This window comes from Abramis brama, assembly GCF_963993115.1.
Source record: "Abramis brama genome assembly, chromosome: 18".
Lineage (NCBI taxonomy): Eukaryota > Metazoa > Chordata > Actinopteri > Cypriniformes > Leuciscidae > Abramis > Abramis brama.
In genome coordinates, this window is record NC_139980.1 from 19,318,486 (window position 1) to 19,342,751 (window position 24,266).

Genomic DNA, 24,266 nt, shown 5'->3' on the forward strand with positions numbered 1-24,266 from the left:
TTGCTTACATTGATAGACATCTTTAAAAAGTGCAGCTACACCCCCACCTCTCCTACCCGCTCTGCAGACACTCATAAAAGTAAAGTTAGGAGGGGCTGTTTCATTGAGGACTGTTTTTGCAATTATTGCTAATTGCAATAGGCTATTCTTGGCATCTTGACAAATACTACAAATCATGAAAAATGGAAATAATTGGGAATAAACAAACATTATAACAAACTTTTACACATTTCAGTTGTCTATTAGAAGTTTTAAGTCATTTTGCCTGTGTGGCTGTTTCCTTTTTTAATTATATGATGTTATTATGTTGCTGTCTTGACGCCAGCCAATCGCTGCATTGCTGATCATGGTTTAGAGTATCGATATACTTGCCCTTGCCAATGAACACAAGAAAACGAAGTAATATCAGACAACTTAATCCAGATATTTTAATCCAGATTCGCAATTTCTTTTGAAGAACCAAATTAGCCATAGATCGGTTTTCACGATTAGAAGATCTGGCATCTGTCAAATCATCTCACATGTATTAAGCGAGGTACGAAGAATTCAGCAAACAATTTTCTTTCTCAGTTGAGATTTTCCACTCCCATTTTGGCCATGATCCTTCAGCCATTATTGTGCTGAATCAGCATCTCTCTCTTAGTCAGGGACCTTTAGAATATTTAGAGCACTTTTGTTTTGCGTCTTATCTTTAGAGACCTGTCTACCTCATGCAAAGAACATCTGCAATACTCTCATAGATTCCCTGCCGCAGATAGACAGCGCGACTGTCTCTCTATCTGGACTAATGATTATAACACCTCCACAACAATTCACCATCTGAGGGACACAAACAGCCGTGCTGCATTCCCCTGGCAGAAATACGTTTGAAAACTCATTTTCTTTCAGCTTTTCAATTTCGCTGTACATTCTCCCCTACTCTCTTTCTCTTTTTCTTTTTCTTTTCTTTTTGTTTATCCAGACATGTGCTCTAAATAGAGAGCGATGCTGAGGAAAGGGGTATGCTGTCTTCCTGTAAGCACCAATTGTTGAAACAGAACCAGAGATGACCTCAATAGACAATCCTCAATCCAGGAGCCAGAGAACTTGTCGAAATGTGAAGCCATTAACAGTCAATTAACATCTTTGAAAAAGTGATAACAAGCTGGATTTTTATCACTGACAGATGGTGGGATTTGTTTGGGACTTGATCTGAAGGTCCCGTAGCAATGTGGGAGTAGGGGATGTGATGAAAAAGTCCAATCACACCTCACCTTTGCAAGAAACAACAACCTGATTGATCTAATTTGGGCTGCCTAAAAAGATTTTATCATCCACACCTTCAGTTTGTTCACGCACATACAGAGGTGCAAATTAACATTTCATATTTACCAAGTTACTTGAGAGGATTACTATACTACCATCATCCTCAGAAGGCACATCCACATTGAGCCCTGCATGGGACTGTTTTCTTAATTCTGCTCCCACTGAATTTCTGACCTTTACCGCCCGCTCCCACAATGTGTGTTTTCCACTCCTGCCCGCACCACAAACGTTCTGTTATATCTTGTAGAAATTGTGGAAAAATTACACAAACATTAGGGCTATGCTAAACATACAAAATAACAGAGAAAACATTGTGTTTAATAAAACTCACCATAAGATAAAGTAGACTAATGCTAGCACCACAAATGACAAACACATTCGGCCAGCTTTTTATAATTATTATTAAACTCTATCAACTTTAAAACAAAAGATCACAACACGTAACAACACACACACACACACCTAACCATAACAGTTAAACTCTGGTAACCTTACAAGGCTCAATATTGAATTGAATTACTTATCAAATAAATAAATATTAAACAATAGAAAACAAATAGAAGACAAATACAAATAAAATAAATAGGAAATAAAAACCTCACAGATATCACAGGTGTTTATGTAGCCTAGATAATTAACATATAGCAAAAAGAAAATAAATAATTCTAAAAAAAAAAAACTTTACACATATTAAAAAAATAATTAAATAATGAATCACTTGGCCTAGCCTGCTTCTGAGGAAGAGAATTTTACTTATCAACTGCAGTAAACTTCATTAGTTGACTCCTTTCGTGTTACGTGGGAAATCGAAGGACTGCGGGATCATGGGATCAATGGTATTTTTTGCCTGCCCACTCCCACCCACAGCAAAGGTAAAACCGCCAGCTCCCACAAAATATGCATTGGGTCCCGAGGGACAAGCGGGATCCCAATTCCAATGCAGCCCTCAACATCTACAAACTTGCTGCGTCCCAATTCGCTTATACTTATACTGTGAAGAAAAAGAACATACTTCTGAGTGTGTAGCAGAAGAATAGGCAGGCTTTGGGACATAGGCCTACTACATCATCATAATTGCGTCTAACGGACAGCTCTGTCGCTTAGTTACGTGCATCCTGTCACCTTTTAAACTGCCATGTCAATCATCTTGTGAGAGTTTAAATCCTCCACATTCAATTTAATTTAATTTCCTAACGTTTCAGAGAGAAATGTAGTAGCACATTGATCCGCTCCTCTCCTCTCATGTTTGCAATTTGCATAATCATGCGTTTAAAAGTTAATGACCAAATGTACCTTTACAAAAGTTCACAATGCTGTTGCAGATGAAATATAAAGTGGATAACATTGAATAAATATCTTTTCATCAGGTTAGATACTGATAATCACTCAAACCCCTTTATCATGCTTACATGATAATGTACTAAAAATGAAAAGTTTTTCCTTTGCATTTTTCACGTACAGGCTACAACGTTGCCAAACCGATCCCCGTTCACACGGATCTACAAAAACAATTAAAAACGCTGTATTATTCATGCCAGGCCAGTAGTTGGCGATGTCACTTTGTAAAGAAACACTATACACCTATAGACTGATTCTTCATGCTCGTCCTTGGGCAGTGAAAAAAAAAACTGGCTTTAAAACTGGCTTTACCGTCACATTGTAGAGCACAGCTTCTTCTCAACATGATGCTATCCAGTATCCACAGGAATCAACCAGTGTCTGAGTTAGTTAAAGTTTTCCCTGGTGTCTGCGCCAGCAATAAGTGGGCGGGCAATATGCAATAATGTTTCGTCTTGACGTCACGACGAAACGGCTAATGACTCGTTTGAAAAACGATTAATTTCATTGACTCAGAGTCGACTCTTACTTTTGAAAGACAATAACTTTATACGGTTCACTTTGAGATTTAAAACTTTGCAGGATGTTTTCATTCACTTAGAGTTATGTTACACACTACATGAAAGGTCATTTTCAAAAATCCATAACAGGGGCACTATAAAGACCACAGCCTCTAGCGTCAGTCGCTAGTGCACCTAAGGGAAAGGTAGTGAGGTTTACCAGCACAGTTCTTACTAGCTGACCTGTTAGACAAAGCATCAAAAATCCAGCAACAAGTCTATCCACACAAAATACAACACAATACGTGACAGCCAATCAGGGGAGTGTTTCCTGAAGCCAATTATGGTTGCAAATTCCATCATTACCAACAAAATTCAACGGACCTTGCGACATAGTTGGCTAACAAGGCTTTTGGGAAACGCACCCTAGAATAATTCTCACTATACACTTTCGTAGTGTAAATGCTCATGTGGTCGAATGCCTTCGAACAGCCACAAAAGACTCTACTCTCCGCCTACTGACTGAATGTTTTGCGTAAACATTATGGGAAGCGTGCTAGCCAGACGAGATTTTAACTTTGTTGGTTGAAGATCCAAGTATGGTTTGAAGACGAAAAATGTACCAAGCACATGCGCATTCATATGTAAATTGCGTGAGATCATTTTCATATTCCCACCCATTGACCCTCCCCTCAAAGAAATCAGGACAGAAGTGGTTGAAAGTGGACAAAAGAGACGGATTAAAACACCAGGTGTAAACGGAATGTGTCTCCCTCGTCTACTTGTGATCCAATCGACGAAAACGCATCTTAATACCAGGTGTAAACAGGGCCTAAGATAGCTTGTATTTTCTTGCCTCCTGTACTGCTTTAAATGTTTTTCCTTGTGGAATTTGAAAGATTTTTTTTTATGTAATAGCTGATTCTATACTTTAACACTCAGTCTTTCCTCAACCATGTTTGATGTTTAAATATACACAAGGAGCGGTACTTCGGTCCAATGAGTTTTTGAGAAGTGGACAAAAATACACTAAATTGGGAACAAATACTCAAATTAGCATGGTAGAGATGTTAGTCACATCTGGAAAGGTCATAGCAAGACTCATAAACACAGAGTTATGTAGTTATAAAGCCAGTTACATCATGGTAAGCCAGTGCATATAACATTTGCATATAAAACGTTTTTATCAGTCCAAAAGGAAATAGCTGTGACAAGTTTCCAGCCTCCTACAATAAGCACTTTTTAGGAAAAACTAATCTCTGGATTTGTGGCATTAAATCTTTGAAAGCTATTCAGAAGCTTTTTTGAGTTTTTTGCTGTAGTATCAAGTAAAATAGATACTCTTGAGCACCTTTATAAGCTGCAATGTGCACCAGTAAAGTCTGGCTACACGATAGTCGATAGTACCACACTACTAATGCAATCTCTGAAACTCAACTCAAACAAACTCAAAACAACACTTAAATGGTTTAACACGTACCCAGCAACTCAGAGACACAGATTCCACCTTAGGAAGCGAATAAATGCTTCACGACAACATTTAAAATGAACGTATTTGTCACTGGTGTAATGCATATAGAAATTTCCCTCTGATGGCATTTAAGTCAGGCACACACGCAGAGGAATTTGTTGAGGGTGTATTGTTGTAATTTACAGTTCAATTTAAGAGTCATCTGTTTAAATTAGAGCACAGAGACAAGAGTGTGTGTGCACACAGGGAGACACCGATGTAAGTATTCATCAATGTCGAGCTGTGTGTGTGCTGATGTGAGAGAGTGAAGAGGAGGGTGTGTTTTTATTTGTTTGTCCCTTGTCTGATAGAGCTGCCACATCTTTAAGATAAAACATGAAGTTCAGAACATTTAATCCACCAGATGACATTGAAGATACTGATACTGACACACACACAGCCTGAAGTTAAAATAATAATAATAATAATAATAATAAAAATCCTAGACCAACTGGCCAACCAGTTAAACCAGTTCAGTACCAACTTATCCAGGCTAGGAGATCAGCTTAAACCAGCTATGACCACCACATAATTTTCATGTTTAAATCAGTGGAATTTTTGAATTTATTACAATGGATGTCAGTCTTATACTGACACCTAGTAGTATGGTTTAGTGACACAAAAGCTGAACATTTAAGTTACCATTGCTATTGCAGAAAAGATAAAACTGTCAAGAATGATTCAAGAATGATTACACCCAACAACAGGGGAGACTGAACAAGATATGTGGTAATATACAAGTATTATTTGGCTAGCAACATGATCTCAACATAGATCGGGTCACATATTGGGGGTTGCCATGTAGAATAAGACAGCTTTTATTTAATCTACTGATATGAGTCTTCATCAGATGGTTATCTATACATCAGTGTTTCCCAACCCTGTTCCTGGAGGCACACCAACACTACACATTTTCCAACTCTTCCTAATCAATCACACCTGAATCAGCTCAACAGCTCATTGGTAGAGACTCCAAGAACAGAAATATATGGGTCAGATAAGGGAGACATCCAAAATATGCACTGTTGGTGTGCCTCCAGGAGCAGGGTTGGGAAACACTGATCTACATCATTAAAGGTCCACTGAAGTCCCATGGAATGCACAGCTTTGTACGATGCACTGAAATAATTTCCACTGAAACAGGAAACTAGGCGGGACATATTGAATGGCTCCTCCCCCTTTTCAAACAGCCAATACCGTATAGTTTACCTCACAGACTGCAGTCCTACTTGACACCACCATGGAAGCGAATCCGAGCGCTGATGATACATTGGATTCAATAGTAGAGGTGTGGATATATTCTAGCAATTTCATTCTTAACCAACATACAACAAACAACAAACGGAATAAAACTCAAGCATTTGAGCAACCGCTTCTCCAACCCATATTAATCTGTGACGTGTCAATGGTCGCTTTGGCCAGGTGGTATTTATAGCATAGGGATTGCTTTAGATTCTAGAGAGCATTTGATTGGACAGAATATGTGATGAGAAGCTGAAGTCCGCGGTGATGTAAAAAATATCTGTGATCCATTTTAGCGGAAGTGAGAGACTGTAAGTTTTGAATGCTTATATCTCCTAAATGCGAATTTTATTATTGTTTTAGAACACACCAGCTTATTCATAACCTTAAGGCTAACATATTCATACTAAAAGCTAAAAAACTTACATTTTGATTTCAAGGGGCCTTTCAAGGTTTCAAGGAGTATTTTTTTTATAGCAGCCACCCTGGACCTGGACAGTGACACCTAATGGTGTGGATGTACAATAGTATCACGCACAAGCAAAATGTTTTCTGTTACAAATGCCCAGTGGCACCTCCATTTTAGTTGTACTGCACACCATGGACCCTGGGTGCACCAGCAACAGAATGCCCCCTCCACCGGCCCCGATCTTCGAGATTTCCACCCGGAACCACTCTCCAGGGAGGGACTTCAGCAGCCTGATCGAGACACACACAACGCCCATGAGGACATTGTTTCAGTAGACTATGATCTAAACTAATGGTTAATGCCATGGTGTAATGAACATAAACTGCTCTTTGTAAATAATTGGAATCTTTTCTGGGAGCAACCTAGGCTCTTCCGTGCCGATGGCATGCACCCCAGCAGAATCGGAGCGTAACGTTTGTCGGTAAGTCAAACCTCAAATCACAGCCTTTGTTGTTCTTCCCACTTAATTGATGGAAGTACGTATGTAGTTTATCCTTAAGAGACAGAGTCTGTTCCCCGAATAGTGAGCCTTACTGAAACCTGGCTTAAACCAAATGATTATTTCAGTCTTATTGAGTCTGCTCCACCAGGGTGGAGAATTATATTCCATCTGACCATCTGATCGGTTGTGGCGGAATGTTGCTCAGAAAACAGGACACAGACAGCTGTCACAGGATGATGAAGAAGATGAAGAGTTCAAAAGGGTATCAATAAACAAAAGGGTGTTTTAAAGAAAACAAACTCAGGTAATCCACAAAAGGTGTAACAGTGTACAGCAAAACACTAGAGTACACGAAAATCGACCAACAGAATTGCAGAATTCAGAATTCAAATTGCAAACACATGAGGAGAGTCTCCACATGAAAGACCCATGACTGGCAGATCAACGTGCTACTACATTTCTCTTTGAAATGATAGGAAATTAAATTAAATTGAATGGAGGATTTTAACTGTGACAAGATGAGTGACAGGGCAGTTTACGGTGACAGGATGCACGTAACTAAGCGACAGAGCTGTCCGTTAAAGATGACGAAGTAGTATGTCCCAAAGCTTGCCTGCTCTTTTGCTACACACTTAGAAGCATGTACTTTTTCTTCACAAAAAGAGTACATACTTACTCTTAGTATAAGTAGGCGAATTGGGACACATCATAAAAGTATTTTCTGGTCATGTGAACTCAATGTCTGAACCCACTGAAGTAACTCTATTCATTCATTTCTTTAGGGGAAAACATGTGGAAAATATATTTTATTTTATTTTTTTTATTTTTTTTTTTAATCTGCAAAATCTTGACACCAACTTGTTTAAACACACATTACCCACATGCACTCACAAAACGTTCATGCGCACAAGGTCGGTCTCATGTTTTCTCCATTACAGACACCCCTGACCTGTCTCCTGTCGTTCTGTCTGTGCTGTGAGATTGATCAGAGGTCTGTAAACAGGAAATGAGTTGGCATTTCTCTGTAATGAAAAATACAGTTTCCAGCCGCATTCACTGAGATTGACATTTTCCATTATGGCCTAAAAATGTACATATGTTTCTCCATCAGAGTGCCGTGTGGCTGTTCTGGCATCAGTTTTTTTGGTCAGGTCATCAATCTTAGCCTCTCTCTCTCTCTCTATGTTGTGCTTCACCACTCACCAGCGTGATTTATTGAAACAGAGGTGGCGGAACCCAATGGTGCTAGGGGCCGGTAAATCCTGATAAAAAACTTGGATAAAAGCAATTTAATGCTATCAGTCATGTAATACTGGCCTCTGTCATGACGTGTATGCACTGGATAGGGTGTGTGTGTGTATGTGTATGTATGTGTGCACACCACTTTAAAAAAATAAGAAAAACTCTAGCGCAAAACTGCACAACTGCAAAAAGAAAAGTTCTCCAATTGATGACATTGTCTTTCAACATGTACAGAAATGCCACTCGGAGGACCTTTAAATGTCCCTAACAGTTTATGCCATCTAGAGTTTCATGACAAAAATACACATGTATTACGCATTTAGAAAAGGTCAGAAGATTCACAGGCATGCTGAGGGTAAAAATTCCTGTGTTGTAGTGAGTGTGTGTGTACAATATGCAAAAGGCCTTCACCGGCCTCAAGGGACCATTTAATTCAGCATGGTAGACATTAAATCAGAATGTGCATAGATGTATGTTCATCGGGAATCTTGCTGTGGTATCATGTTGCTCTGTCACAGGATGCATGTATAAACCTAAACATGCTGCTTATACACACACGTGTACGTCTGAGGCTTTTAACATTTCCTCACGAAATTTCAGTATTCCAATAACATTAGCTCCATTTCTAGGCATAGTGCCTGATTGCGACTAATCCTAATAAATGCCTTCTGACGTTAATGATGAAACCTGTTCATTTCAGCTGTGCAGTCCAGTTCCATCTTCCTCCAATGTATTCACATATTAAAATGCATTTTATTAGATTCTCAATCCACTGCCAATCATATTCACTTTAATGCATGAATTGAAATGCATGAATCTTAAAGAGAATATCATGACTTATCCAATACATTTGCTTTTACAGTTTTTACTTACAAATGATCTAAATGAACAGAAGACACAACCGCAGCATTTTTCTTGTCACTTTGTTAGAAGTGGCATGCCATCTGGCCACCTGTTATCAGTGTGATTGCACAAAATCACACCAGTGACAGCAGAGGTAACACCAAGATAATTAGCATTAAAAACAACACTGCTGTTTCCAAGAAGGTGAAGTGTGGAGTTGCCACATCAGCCCCACTGTTTCCTCAAAATGATCATAAAAAAGAACGACTGGGGGATTTTGTAAGTCATTGATTGTTGTTAAGGGTACATTAATGGGGTCTTCAAGAACAGTGTCAGAAATTAACTTGAAAGGGATTTTTTTTATTTATTATTCTTTCATACTAATGCCAGATGTCTTGCTATTCATAATACAGTTGACAAACTTTCTGCTTGATTTGAAATGATTCACAATACAAATATTCTGTTAACAAGTATGACTTTTAAAGAGAGAAGTGATTTTTCACACATCAAATGTCTCATATTTCATACTTCACTTACACTGGTGCATTCTTGGTAAACAGGTACATTAACTTTCATCACATTTTTAAACTTAGTAATTCACAAAGAAGTAAAATAACTGCTTTATATTTTAAAATGTAATACAGTATTCCTGATGGCAAAGCTGAATTTTCAGCATCATTATTGCAGTGTTCAGTGTCGCATGATCCTTCTGAAATCACTGTAATATGTAAGCCTAATATGCAAGTAAATCTTCATATAACAAAACTAAAAAAATGTAATCTTTTTTAAACCAAAGACCAATCCTGAAGCTGAAGAATCATGAACAATAACAGTAGTGCCAAAGCAAGTACCACTAACTATACCTAAACAGAACCTTAAATATATCAGATATAAATTAATTCATTACAAGGCAACTTTTGTTATTTTCCATGCCATCCCTGAGCTCCCTGTATTGGAATGATCATATGGACTTAATATAGAACCAGTGGAAAGCTATATGGAGTTTTTTGCTTTTGTTGGCCAATATCTAAGTTCGTCTTGACAAACTCTCTTATCTAATTGATACTGGTCATAAAAAGTTTGAGTTGCCATCACTGACAACTTAGTTTGTACACATATGTGTACCAATCATGAATAATACCACAACAATTTGTAACTATATTGATTTGTTGCAAATACATATGAATGAATTTGTACAACTTCATTTGTATGTTTTCGCACATTCTGTTCTCCTCCACACAGAGATTTAGGGTTGAGCATAGGGATGGAAATGTATACTTTTTCATACAAATCACATGTGAATTCATACGAAATTGCAAATCAGGTTGGAATATCGGTTTGTCAGGAAATACTACTCATTTATAAGACTGTAGGCTTGAGCCAAAAGCACTGGAATGGATGGATGGATGGATGGATGGATGGAACAAATACTAATGTTGAATGAAAAGTAACCTTGAATCTAAACCTTGAAAAAAATTGTGTTGATTATGCACAATTATGCATAATCAAATGCATGAACAAACACATTATGATTATTTGAGTGAAAACTCTGTCTTCAAGAACAAACTCGCGCACACATACAGATGGGTGCTTCTCGTCAAAGCCACAGGTATTGACAGATCCCTCCGACACCTGTCACACACATCACTCTACCATCCCTGTGGACAAGAATCTACCAATGTCAAAGCCCTTCTGCTGATACACACACCTTCAGGATAAATGGTTTGTTTACAAGTGTCGCTAGTACTCTCTACGAAAGCTAAAAATGGCGCCCCTTCATTGAACATGCAAGTAAACAAGTTTGGTGACAAACAAGTAAACAAGATATCACAATATTCAAAATGGAACATTTTAACAAGTTCTTCTACATACCTGTATATTTGTACGACACCAGTGTTGATTCTGATTTGTTGACACACAAGTGTTAGTTAATTTTTGATATTTGCATAGCTATGAAGGAACTTGGTGGCATAAGGAGTGATTTACCTGATGCTCCTGGTGAAAAGAGCAGCCAAAATTTACTTTTTGTGTTACATAAAAGAAAGTTAGGTGAATGAGTTAAGTAAATGATGACAGAATTTTCATATATGGGTGTACTGTTGCTTTAAATTTTAAAAAGTTATAAAAATAAAAGAATATCTTAGATTTTCATGCATACAAACTAAAGTTTTCCAGCTAAGAACAAAGTGGAGAATGTAATATAAGGTTCTTGTGTAGGTTGTAATGAAAAAATGGAGGGAGAAACTGGAATGAGGGGAGAGTTATGTGGGAGATGACCACCTCTGCAGTAACACCAGCCAAATTCTTATGAGCTGACCTCTCAGCTCTCCTCTGAGGCCAGAGATGCTCATAGATTCCATCTGTCTTCTCTCCCTCTTCGCGTTTCTTTCGCCTGACATGCTGTACATCTCATTTCCGTCTGCTGTTCTTCCCTAGGGCAGTGACAGGACTTGCCCTCTGCACTCAGTAGGCGTCGAGTGACCAGATTCAAACCGGTAACCTCCGGCCCCACTCTCATTTTATATCTATTTTGTTCCTCTCTCTCGCTTGCTCGCTCTGCTATAATCATTTTAACTGTAAATATATTTCAATTCCAGAGAGACGAAGGCAGACGTAAACAAGGACATATGCAGTAACACACTCACAAGGGTTAATGTGCTGAATAATATTTTGTGATAATTACCGGCTTATTATATAGTACTTCATTTATTACATGGCTAATTAAAGAAATTGAATGAAATATTGATTCAACTTTTTGTTTTATTAAAGTCTGCATGAAATAAAAATGGACCCCATTCTCTTTGTTAGCGCAAAAGTCTTGTGGTAAACAAATAATCCATAAATTAATTCACAAGAAAAAGATTGTTTGTCTTTGTAATTTTTAATCACAATGTGAAAATTTGCTTCCCCTCTGGAATGGCATTCCTTCTCATGTAAGTTTGATGACTAGGGCAGAACAACATCCTTATCCACTACCTTCCAACCATCAGTTTCCTGCACTAAAATCAAGTCTCAATTCTTTTCTCATTCAATATTTATTTTCACTTAACTGAGAGTAAACTCCTTCAAACTGTGAAAAGAGCCGAATTCCACAGAGAGTCTGAGTCAACACTCAGTACCAGATGATCTGTCATTTGGTATCCCATTCAGTCTGGAAACTAACTGACTATTTTACATATAAGACAAAGAACGCTTGTAAGAGATGATCCCAACTAGAGAAAGAACACTTAAGATGTCAATGTTATAGGTAGTTTTAAAAAGACAGATTGGTTCGGAGATGGCACATCTTGAGTCTGACGAGGAAAACCATGAGTTATGTTGAATGGTTGATTAGAGGTGTGTCTTGTGTACTATCTGTGTGAATGGTTTTCCATTTCTCAAATTGTGGTATGAATCGTAAAATGTTTAAAATTGTTATTATAGAAATGTCTAAATTGGCCTCCCAAGACGTCATTCCAGAGATGACGAGACCGCCAACGAATCAACGAACCTGGGAAATATCTTCCAGCAAGGACGCCAATGAAGGGAATCACCATCAAAGACAACAACAAAAGAAAGTAGTGCCTCCAGATCCTAGATGAACTGGTGCATTGAATTGAATTGAATTGAATTGAATTGAATTGAATTGAATTGAATTGAATGAGGCATTTATATAGCACCTTCATGTGTACTACTGTACACTCAAAGCACTTTACAATCATGTCAGGGGTCTCTCCTCACCCACCAACAGTGTGCAGCATCCACTTGAATGATGCGACGGCAACCACAGAACAACAGCACCAGTGCACTCACCACACACCAGCTATAGGTGGAGAGGTGAGAGAGTGATATAGTCAGTTCAATGGATTGGGATAATTAGGAGGCCATGACTGGTAAGGGCCAATGGAGGTAATTTGACTAGGACAAATTCCTAGGGGTTACACCCCTACTCTTACACTCTCAAATAAATCTGAGTGCGTGTGACATAGCACCCCCTCCCGGAAGGCTCCTAGGTGAGGAGAAGGAGGAGGCTTAGGACGAGGGTGTGGAGATGGTGGAGATAGCGAAGGAATTGTGATGGGCAGCGACAGAGGAATGATGGCATCCGGCATCCGAGACCCTGGCGGCGATGATGGTGGACGTCTGATGGCACAGACCCAGAGCCCAGAGACGAGTCGAGGGAGGGAGGAGTCAAGGTGGAGAAGTGGCTGACGTCAACAGGGGGACGACAGACAGAGCCGATGGATCCCAGGGCGCAGACTGAGAGCCGATGGAGCAGAGTGACATCGCTGGCACAGGAGGCCTAGGTGATGCCGCGGCGACGAGCGTCTGAGATTGAGCCAGATTACCCAAGGACTGAGGCAATACCAGTGTGATGGAGGAGTGAGGCGTACCCAGAGGGAAGGAGGAGCCCGCTGCAGCCGTAGGGGTGGAGGAACGGAGCATAGCTGAAGGTCCGCAAGTCCGTGGCGAAGGTGGAGTGACGACTGACCAAGGGGTAGCCGATGGGACGAGGGAAACCTGTGGAGCCGTAAGGCTGAGGTTGTCTGGTGAAGCCAAAGGTGGGAGGAGCCAAGGTGGAGCCGACAGGTCGACAGGCCAATTGATGCTGATGGTGGTTGCAGGACCTGAGGCTCGACTTGACTGCTTGGCATTACAGGAGATGGCGAAAGGCTGCAAACCTCCAGCAAAGGCGGGACTGGAGGACTGGAGGACTGGCTGAGCAGGGCAGTGATGGAGGCAGATGTAGACTTGACAGGGTCAACGTTAACAATACATTGTTCATGCAGGTGCCTGTGCTGTCTAGAAACAGCGATGAAGGTTTAGAGGAAACAGATAAAAAGTTCATGAAGTCCATGGTGCTGTCCAGAAACAGCGATGAAAAACCAGAAATGGGGTGGGATAGGGTGGGAGATGATACCTCCGCTTTACCTCTCAATTTCCACCAGTATACACTCGGCCACTGATGTCGTGGGATCACCCCTCTTGGTTAGATTCACTGGGGGGCTCCTCTTCTGGGGCGAGGGTCTGCGCTGATCTCTTATCTTTGGACAATGGCTGACGCGTCTTGGCGGGTGGTAGCTCTCCGTTTGCAGGGGGCACACACGATTCCTCCGAGGTCAATGGTGGTGGAACGGGTTCTGGGTCTGGCAGTGTTCTGAACCAGGGATAAACACTCTCCACACACTGGATGCCAGCATCCCTCCAGTTAAGTCCAGAGGTGTCTGGGAGGTCTAAGGGGTAAATGGTAATTAGCCCCGATCCAGAACAGTTACTTCAGGCTCTCGTCGTCAAAGGGGCTGGTGAAGGCAAAATGGCAGAATTTCTCTGTGTAGGTTAAAAAGTTTAGGCTTTCACGAGCAACAACAGAAAATCACATTGCATAATCCATACTTTTGGTTGGTTGTTCTGTCACCAGATGAAGAAGAAGACTGAAGAAGGCAGATTCAAAATATATACAAGGTTTAATGCAAAAGCAAGCGCAAAGATGTAACCGTGTGCCCAACCCTACATACTAAAAACACAGAGATAATGAATTGACAACGAACAGGTGTGATGGATAGATCATTGCCCTTGACAACTGATGAATAGTGGGAAACTAAGACAAAGAAACACATTTGACTGATGTCATGTGATTAAACAGAAAGTCCATGAAAACAGAAACTAAGAACAAACAAAACTGAGTGCGAGTGACAACAATGCTGATTATTTACCTAGGGAGCTATAGGGAGCTGAGTGAGACAAACATAACATATGAAACAGAAGCGCCAATGCTTCAGAGTGCTTGTTGAAAAAATTAATAACAGCACTCTAAATGCTCCTGTTGAAAAGAGAAATGCTTACACTATGGTTGTGAATGTGTGCTGAACCAGGGAATAACCTAGATTAATTGAAACCGTCTGCTCATTTGCTTTAAATGACCTCTCTTGTTTTCTTATAAGCCCATATCAGAATGCTTTAGTCACTTCTGGCCCTCGGTGGAGAGAGATATTGTAATTATGAAAGCCACCCTGGCAACGGTGTGCCCTGCTGATGCTCAGGTAGGTGCTTATCAATACTTTTTTTAATTATACACGGCTCACCATTCACATAATGAAAAGTTGAAACCTGGCGTACGTCATTTGGTGATGCTAATTGCCTCTCAGTGCTTTCAGTGAGGTTAATGTTGAACAGTAAAACACAGGAAGCGAGTTGCTGCTGGGAGTCTCATTTAAATACTGCGGTTCTAATTTCCTAATTTAATTTCCTGGGCGGTACAGCCACATTACCCAGGGCCAGGAGGTGATGTTTCATGACTAAACCCTGATGAAATGCACCTCTTCATACAAATCATATATGGGGGAGGGGGAAATCAATATAGTCTTGGGTTTTCAGACCTTCGTTCACTGTGTAAAAGCATAATGACCCAGTCCTGTTATCCAATCTGACTGAGATATCACACAACTTCATTATGAATCAATGGGCTCTGCTTTGATTCAATACATTCTTTTCTCGTAAGAGGACAAAATCTCTAGCTCTTCTCCCTCCGGGGAATTAGGAAATGAGTATGAAATGCTTTCTTGTAAATGTTCTCAATTAACAATTAATACAGGCACATATATATAGTGGAAAATGGTGGGCGAGGAAAAATGAAAGATATTTCAGTGCATTGCATTGATTAGGGCTGTTCTGTGGCTGTGAAAGGACCTTCACATGCACATCCTGACCTCATAAACTCAAAAAATTATATGATTTTTGGTGACTTAAACCAGTTGTGACCTGCAAACCAATTTAAGATTATTCATACTAAGGATGATAACTATAATGATGAAGTTTTAATAATCCATCTAATTACACAGCTATGACGGTATCACAACAGAGGAACCATATAGTTGGAATCACTTTTAGAATTGATGATTAATGATGAATTCCAGCTGATGAATGATAAAAATATTGACAGCCAATCAGAATCCACACAGCTTTAAATACCTTGAGCATTGAAAGCGTCAAATTATATAACTGCAACAAAAAACAGAACACTATTGTCCATTGCTGTGGACTGTAATATAATTATTGTTATAATTATCAATATAGTTATTGTTATTAATGCGAATAGGTCTTAACAATTTAGGTTAAGTTTTAATAATCATTATACCATTGGAATCAAAACTATTTTTTTCTATCAGAACCCGCCAACTGTAAAGAGCTTGAGCATTTAAAGTGGCAGATGACATAACTGCAGTGTTTGCATAGAATATTGAGAATAAACAGAATATTGTTGTCTCTTGGTGTGGATGCTAATATACAGTGAGGAAAATAAGTATTTGAACACCCTGCTATTTTGCAAGTTCTCCCACTTGGAAATCATGGAGGGGTCTGAAATTGTCATCGTAGGTGCATGTCCACTGTGAGAGACATAATCAAAAAAAAAAATCCAGAAATCACAATATATGATTTTTTAACTATTTATTTGTATGATACAGCTGCAAATAAGTATTTGAACACCTGAGAAAATCAATGTTAATATTTGGTACAGGTTTGCACACACTGCAGGAGGGATTTTGGCCCACTCCTCCACACAGATCTTGTCTAGATCAGTCAGGTTTCTGGGCTGTCGCTGAGAAACACGGAGTTTGAGCTCCCTCCAAAGATTCTCTATTGGGTTTAGGTCTGGAGACTGGCTAGGCCACGCCAGAACCTTGATATGCTTCTTACAGAGCCACTCCTTGGTTATCCTGGCTGTGTGCTTCGGGTCATTGTCATGTTGGAAGACCCAGCCTCGACCCATCTTCAATGCTCTAACTGAGGGAAGGAGGTTGTTCCCCAAAATCTCGCAATACATGGCCCCGGTCATCCTCTCCTTAATACAGTGCAGTCGCCCTGTCCCATGTGCAGAAAAACATCCCCAAAGCATGATGCTACCACCCCCATGCTTCACAGTAGGGATGGTGTTCTTGGGATGGTACTCATCATTCTTCTTCCTCAAAACACATTTAGTGGAATTATGACCAAAAAGTTCTATTTTGGTCTCATCTGACCACATGACTTTCTCCCATGACTCCTCTGGATCATCCAAATGGTCATTGGCAAACTTAAGACGGGCCTTGACATGTGCTGGTTTAAGCAGGGGAACCTTCCGTGCCATGCATGATTTCAAACCATGACGTCTTAGTGTATTACCAACAGTAACCTTGGAAACGGTGGTCCCAGCTCTTTTCAGGTCATTGACCAGCTCCTCCCGTGTAGTTCTGGGCTGATTTCTCACCTTTCTTAGGATCATTGAGACCCCACGAGGTGAGATCTTGCATGGAGCCCCAGTCCGAGGGAGACTGACAGTCATGTTTAGCTTCTTCCATTTTCTAATGATTGCTCCAACAGTAGACCTTTTTTTACCAAGCTGCTTGGCAATTTCCCCGTAGCCCTTTCCAGCCTTGTGGAGGTGTACAATTTTGTCTCTAGTGTCTTTAGACAGCTCTTTGGTCTTGGCCATGTTAGTAGTTGGATTCTTACTGATTGTATGGGGTGGACAGGTGTCTTTATGCAGCTAACGACCTCAAACAGGTTCATCTAATTTAGGATAATAAATGGAGTGGAGGTGGACATTTTAAAGGCAGACTAACGGGTCTTTGAGGGTCAGAATTCTAGCTGATAGACAGGTGTTCAAATACTTATTTGCAGCTGTATCATACAAATAAATAGTAAAAAAATCATATTGTGATTTCTGGATTTTTTTTTTTTTTTTTTTAGATTATGTCTCTCACAGTGGACATGCACCTACGATGACAATTTCAGACCCCTCCATGATTTCCAAGTGGGAGAACTTGCAAAATAGCAGGGTGTTCAAATACTTATTTTCCTCACTGTAGCTATTATTATAATTGTCCTTCTTAGTGTGAACAGGCCTTTATGCTGGTTTAAGCAGCAGCGTTTTTCAGCATGGGTGGGAGTATTGTGGTACAGATAGCATGATGATACTGTACTTTGATATGAAGTGGCGCAAAAAAGGATTCAGATACTTAAGTCAGAATTAAGGGTGTTTACATGACAACAACGTGATAAAAAAGGAAAAGTTTTTACTTTGCTTTTTTCGCGAACAGACGACAATGTTGTCAAAATGATCCCCATTCACACGGATCTACGAAAACGACTAAACCGCTTTATTAATCATGCCAGGCCAGTAGTTGGTGATGTCACTTTGTAAAGAAACACCACGCTCCTATAGACTGAATACGTAATAAGCATGCGTATGACGTCACCGTTTTCACAAATTCATGTTTTTGTAGTTTACATGGAGATGATGGAAACTTGCACTTTGAAACCTGTTTTCAAAAGCTTGCGTTTTCAGGCCTCCAAAATATATATATAAATTGCACTTAGATAGATATTTTGTTTTGAATGCAATGACATTTTAAAGGCTGGAAATACGCTATACAACTTTTGCCCAGATTTTTGCTCAGATTTGCAGTCTGGAGGACTCAACACCAGTTGCTGAAAGCCTGCAGTCGGAGTTAACAGATTTCACAGAAAATTGTGTAGTGTATGATGGGCACAGACTGCGATTTTTATTTTATTTTATTTATTTTTTTAGCTTCATACTTCGATTCCATCCAGTGAAGATTATCAAACATATTTGATATTTTAAGCATCTCCTAGGCACATGTTTGAACGTGTGAGTTTGTTGTGTAAAGGTAAAGTCTGATAGTATGTGACCCTCATTCATTTAGTGTATGATGCCCAGTTTTTTCTCTGTAATCATTTCAAGCTTATGTTTTAAAATCTGTTCAGTGTATTCCAGCATTTTCCAGTGTAGTCAAATGTCTAAATACTTCTTGTATTCATCATGGTTTTGTTATGTACGTAGCACTCCAAGGCATTCAAAATAATGCTTTGGTATTTCTAGTATGGTGATGTCTGAAATCCATGAAACTCCCATACATGTATAATTGTGGTCAAGGTAAATTGTCCATAAAGAGTTTATCCAAGAGAGTTCATACATTATGCTGAGGGCAGGTGTAACATGTGTGAACCCAGTTTAAGTCCAGTAACCACCAGCTGTACGGTTTATCCATGTGTCTCTCCCACAGGGATAATGCTCACATCAAGGGTTGTGACAAATCCAGAAAGGGATCGCTCTCAAGAGGCTTTCACTCACAACTTCAATTAGATTGTACTGAACTTTATTAAATCATCTGCAGGTTGTCACTTCGTTGCGGTTGCCATGTGAGAATCATTATGTATTTCACTGTCAGAAGCGCACTGACGGAGATTCCCACGGCGCTGACACTCCTGAACACTCATCTGACGGAGCCGCTTCCCGATGGAAGAGGAAACAGCGCATCCAGCGACGGGGGGCCGATGAGTTATCCCCTGAAGATTCGGTGACTGCTGGTGCCGACTGCTTTAACAAATCCTCTCATTTCCTCAGTATTCAAATGCAAAGCAAAAACCAATTATTATTTTTTTTCTGTTTAAATTTTTAACTGTGAATATGAAAGATAAAGGCCAAGAAATTGATATAAGTTCCTATGGACCTATTCACACCTATTCAAACTATGGAGAGTAGTGCACGTGGTCTAAGGCAGAGAATGGACTTTAGTCATCTAGATTACATTTGATTTGGCGTGAATGAAAATGTTGTGATGGATAGAAATACATTGCCCTTAATGTCTACACTCATTTGCCAGTCAGTCAAAAGCGGCGTTTGATTTTTTCTTCGAGTATGTACCCTAAGGCATTTCATGAAGAGCCTTTCATTGAAGAACCATTCTATAGACCTTATGCGCCAGAGAAACAAGCGCGCAGCCATCTTTAGAATATTGTCTTTGAACTTCCGGTTTAGCGGTCGCTCTGTATATTTCTATGGCGTTCGTTGTCGAAGAGTAATTAGCTGGTGAAATGGATTTACTTATTGTAGATTTAACGAAAGTTATCACGAGCATTGTAATGTTTAAAGCAGATGTCTTAACAAATGTCAGTAGACCGGGAAGATTTAAAAACGGGCAGTTCATTCATAAATACGTAAGATCGCTGTGGAAATACAAACCGGAGGAAAAAAGACAACAAGCGCAGCGCTGAAAAGGGGCGGGGCTACATAAGGTCTATAGCAAGCATGTGTGTAGTATGATTCCAGTCTGGTTGTTAAGTCTGATGTCACGCATCACATTTTCCAGGTCCAAACGCTCAATCGGATCCCAAGAGCAAACATCTAATGATGTTTTTTTTGTTTTTTTTTGTGCTAACCTTGGAGGCTTAAAGCAGCTTTGCTAATATACACTCCCAGTGTGCTGTAATACTACTTAAAAATCATGAGTATTATCTTTATATTTTCTGAATCGTTAAAATATTAGTGAATAAAATAATCGTGAGCCTGAAATAACTGTAGTGTATATCATTAGTTTTTAAAAGGTTAGCTTAAAGCTGTGCTATAAATGAATTGTGCTCATAAATGGCTTTTGAGATAGCATTGTCACATAAAATGGAGTAGAGGAAACAGCATTTGTTATGTCACGACTTAACAAGTAGTTAAAGCTCCAATATGTAATATTTTTTCACCACAAGAGGGCGCAGTTTCCAATAATAACAAAGGCGAAGCTTGATGACGATGGGAGATGTCGTTTTTAATGCGTTTGAAAACACACTTAAACAATCAAAGGAGCTCTTCTTAAGCAGTTAGCGCTATGCTAAGCTAGTTTGTTGTAAGCTAACTGAAAACACACTTAAACTCTGCACTATGTCGACTATTCTACCATAGTAGCCTATGTGTATTTTAGATACTAGTTTGTATCCATCCAACCATATGCACAGGGCTGAGAGCAAATACTTCATACAGACCTGATTTGCACATTAATTCTTCAAATATTTATCTATCTGCACAGTAAATCATGTTCAATTATTTGTTTTTAACCTTTTAAATATTCATGAGCTTAGCCAATGCCATTTCCCGACTTCACACCCAGCATGTGTGTGAATCCCCACTGTCTGCACCGCTTTTTTAAATATGTGACGAATGTGATGCTTTCAGGCACAGCTAATGTGTTCGACATCATCAGACAATGAAACATTGGAAATATGTCTTTCTGAAAAATCTCCACTGGACAAAAAGTCTGGGTTGTGGCAATTGGATGTGACCCTAAGGCAATATGACACTGAACAGACCTCACAGTCTTGATTTTCTGCTAGAGCTGGAGATGGCAAACCCTGAGTGTGTATCATTGGAAAAAGTTGGTCAAGTTGAATGAGCTTTAAAAATCAATCATTTACTGGCCATGACGTAATTTCAACGTTTTGTAAAAGTCACCACTGCCTGTTAGCCACTGCAGCCAGTGCCGTAAATGTATCTCTCTTGCAAATGTGTAATTTCTCTTATAAAACAGCTATTTTTGAAGCAGATTCCAAATATAGCTCATTCCCAATTTGGCATGCTAAACATGCTGAAGATTAGTTGTAAGGCGTAAAACTTATTACCAAAGAAAATCAGTTTATTCAGCGTAAACTAGAGCATTTCCAGTTATGAGTCATTCCTACAGTTTGGTGGATTTTATATCTCCATGAAACAATACTGCATGTTTTACATAAAATGTTAATCAACTTTCATGCCACATAGTTTTCCATGCATAGATGTACCCTGTTAACAAAACATCATTTGGACTAGTAAAAAAAAAAGAAAAAAAAAGAATACAAATAAAATAAGAATAAAAAACAGAAGCATTTGACAAATTCCCACGTAATGTTTTCTCAACATTACTTTAAAATAAAGGTTACATACAGTAGATTTCAAAATTAGCAATCTTGGGTATGCTTATTAGTGTAAACATTTACATTTACTTATATTTTGTAAGTATAAAACCATTCAATTGTCTCTCAAACTCCAGTCCACCCTGTTACACTGGTGCTACTTGGCCTTTAAAATCTTAAGCAAATGCTTTAAATCACATGACTTGCCTAGAAGTTAACAGAGTGGACAATTTTCCTACAACACGTGAAATATTTGGTCAGGAGGATCATTAGGTTATACTAGCCTGAGCTTTAACAATGTATTTCCTCCCTCTGATAAGATAATAATAATTATATAAGATAATAAATCACCAATCCTATATTCCCAGTTACACACGGCAGAATAAACATTAAGACTTCACCTCTTAATGTTCATCTGTGGAACGTCTTCTGGTAAATGAGACTGATCAATCAAATAAAACTAGGATATATGAATAAGAAAAGAAACACACAGTTGTTCAAACAGCTACAACTACAAAATACTGAACTGTAGCTAGAACATTAACACTGGAAATGTCAAGAGAATGAACAGTGGACGTGTCCTGTACCCTGTGTGCTCAGTGGAAGAGATTGCTGGCATATTGATTGATATCCGGTTGACAAGACGAATGAAATGGGAAGGAAATATGAGTAAAAGGTTTTGCTTGGCTGCACAAATTTGGTGAAAGTATCAAACTGCCTGGAATACACAGGCTGCTTAATGTGATCTGGTAAATCCACATCCAAGACTGCCATCTAGAGGACAACACTGATAAAACCACAACAATGTCGAGGCCTTCTGTAAGTGATGAGGATGGAATACATGTTGACTAAAGGAAAGATTCTGCATTGTTTTTAAATAAATTAATACTTTTTTCAACAAGGAGACATTAAATTGATCAAAAGTGACAGTGAAGACATTTATAGTGTTATAAATACAAAAAATGTATTTCTTTTGACCTTTCTGTTCATCAAATAATCAACTATATGGTTTTAAATGGTTGTGGTTCATCAAAGAAAAAAAAATGGTTTCCACAAAAATATTAAGCAGCAAAAATAATAAGATATGTTTCTTGAGCAGCAAATCGGCATATTAGAATTATGAAAGCTTGAAAGATCGTGTGACACTGAATACTGGAGTAATGATGCTGATAGATAAAACAGTTCGTTCTGGTTCTCGAATCTGATTGGCTGAGAGCCTTTTCCAGAGATGCGTTATTCTACCAATATCCTACCCTGGTAATCCAGAGTTCTCGCGAGAGCACACGTTGAATTTGCTCAGCGAGTTACTCTGGTGTCGAGTAATGATGCTGATTAAATATGCCTCTCTATCTGAGCTGCACCAATCACATCGGGTTATCTGATATAGGCGGGCCAGAGGCGAGATGACGACAGCGCTGCGACGTCGAAGTCATTAGTAAACATTGCAAGATGGCTATGGATGAACACCATTTGTTTGAAACGGCTTGGCTGCTACAATGAAAGATTTAGACTTGCCTTTTTCTCAAAAAGAGGAACAGAAGACGGCGCTCGAATCATTCCTTTGCAAGAAGGGCGTTTTTGCTGTTTTGCCGACCGGATACGTCTAATCTAGAGTCTAATCTACCAGTTAGCTCTGCTGGTAGCTAAGCATATGGGGCTCTGGAAACGTCACCCTGTGTATTTTTGTGATTGGTCATAGTGTTATCCAATTGCGTGCAGTGAGATTTTCAAATGCATGCTTGGTGTCGCCCCTCGAGCTGGCCGATTTTCATTAGTCAACGCCAGACCATCAATCTTTTAGATTTAGGTCTGGATTTCCAGGCTACCAATATCCCGATATCATATGGAAACCGATAAAAAAAATGTATCACTCCGCTTGTTTCTGCCAGATTTACTTGCAGTGGCAGCATTTCTTACAGTGAACATCAATGGCGGAAGAGCAAAACTTTACAAATACTACTGTTATTGTGTCACGGAATGTAGTTTCAAGAGTTTTTTAACTCTTTAACTAATTTTTTAGGCGAGAATGTAGCTGTTTAGACCTTGATTTGTATATAAACATAGCACATATTTGAAAATTTGTTTAGACATTTTCAAAATTTGTTTAGACATTTTCAGAGATATTGCTTTGCCATCACAGGGATAAATTGCATACGAAAATATATTACAATAGAAAACAGTTCTTTTAAATTGTAACAATATTTTATGCTCTTTCTGTTTTTACTATATTTTTGATCAAATAAATGCAGTCTCAGTGACTTTTTTCAAAAAAACATAAAAAAATGATTCTGTCCCCCTGTAGTCAATCATTTTATTCCTTAAAACTAATCTTTGATACATATTTAAACGTTTTTTCCTTGAAAAAAATTCTTCATGCCTTAAAATAGATTGAATGTAACTCTACACCCTTGCCTCATTTCGTATGTGCGGTTCTATGAATATGCAAATTAGCCCCGCCTCCACTCACTCACACCAGCTCAGAGATCCACTCGTTGACCATCACACTTTGACGTGATTGGTTACAAGGTAGTTTGTGACGTCAGAAACACCGGCGATTTCAAACCGCGATTTTGAGACTTTGGTTCCTGCATTTTTAAAGAGAAAATACTCAGCAATGGTGTTGACTTATGAATTTACCCATGGTTTGTCTTAAAGCATATTAAAAACAACATATACACATAT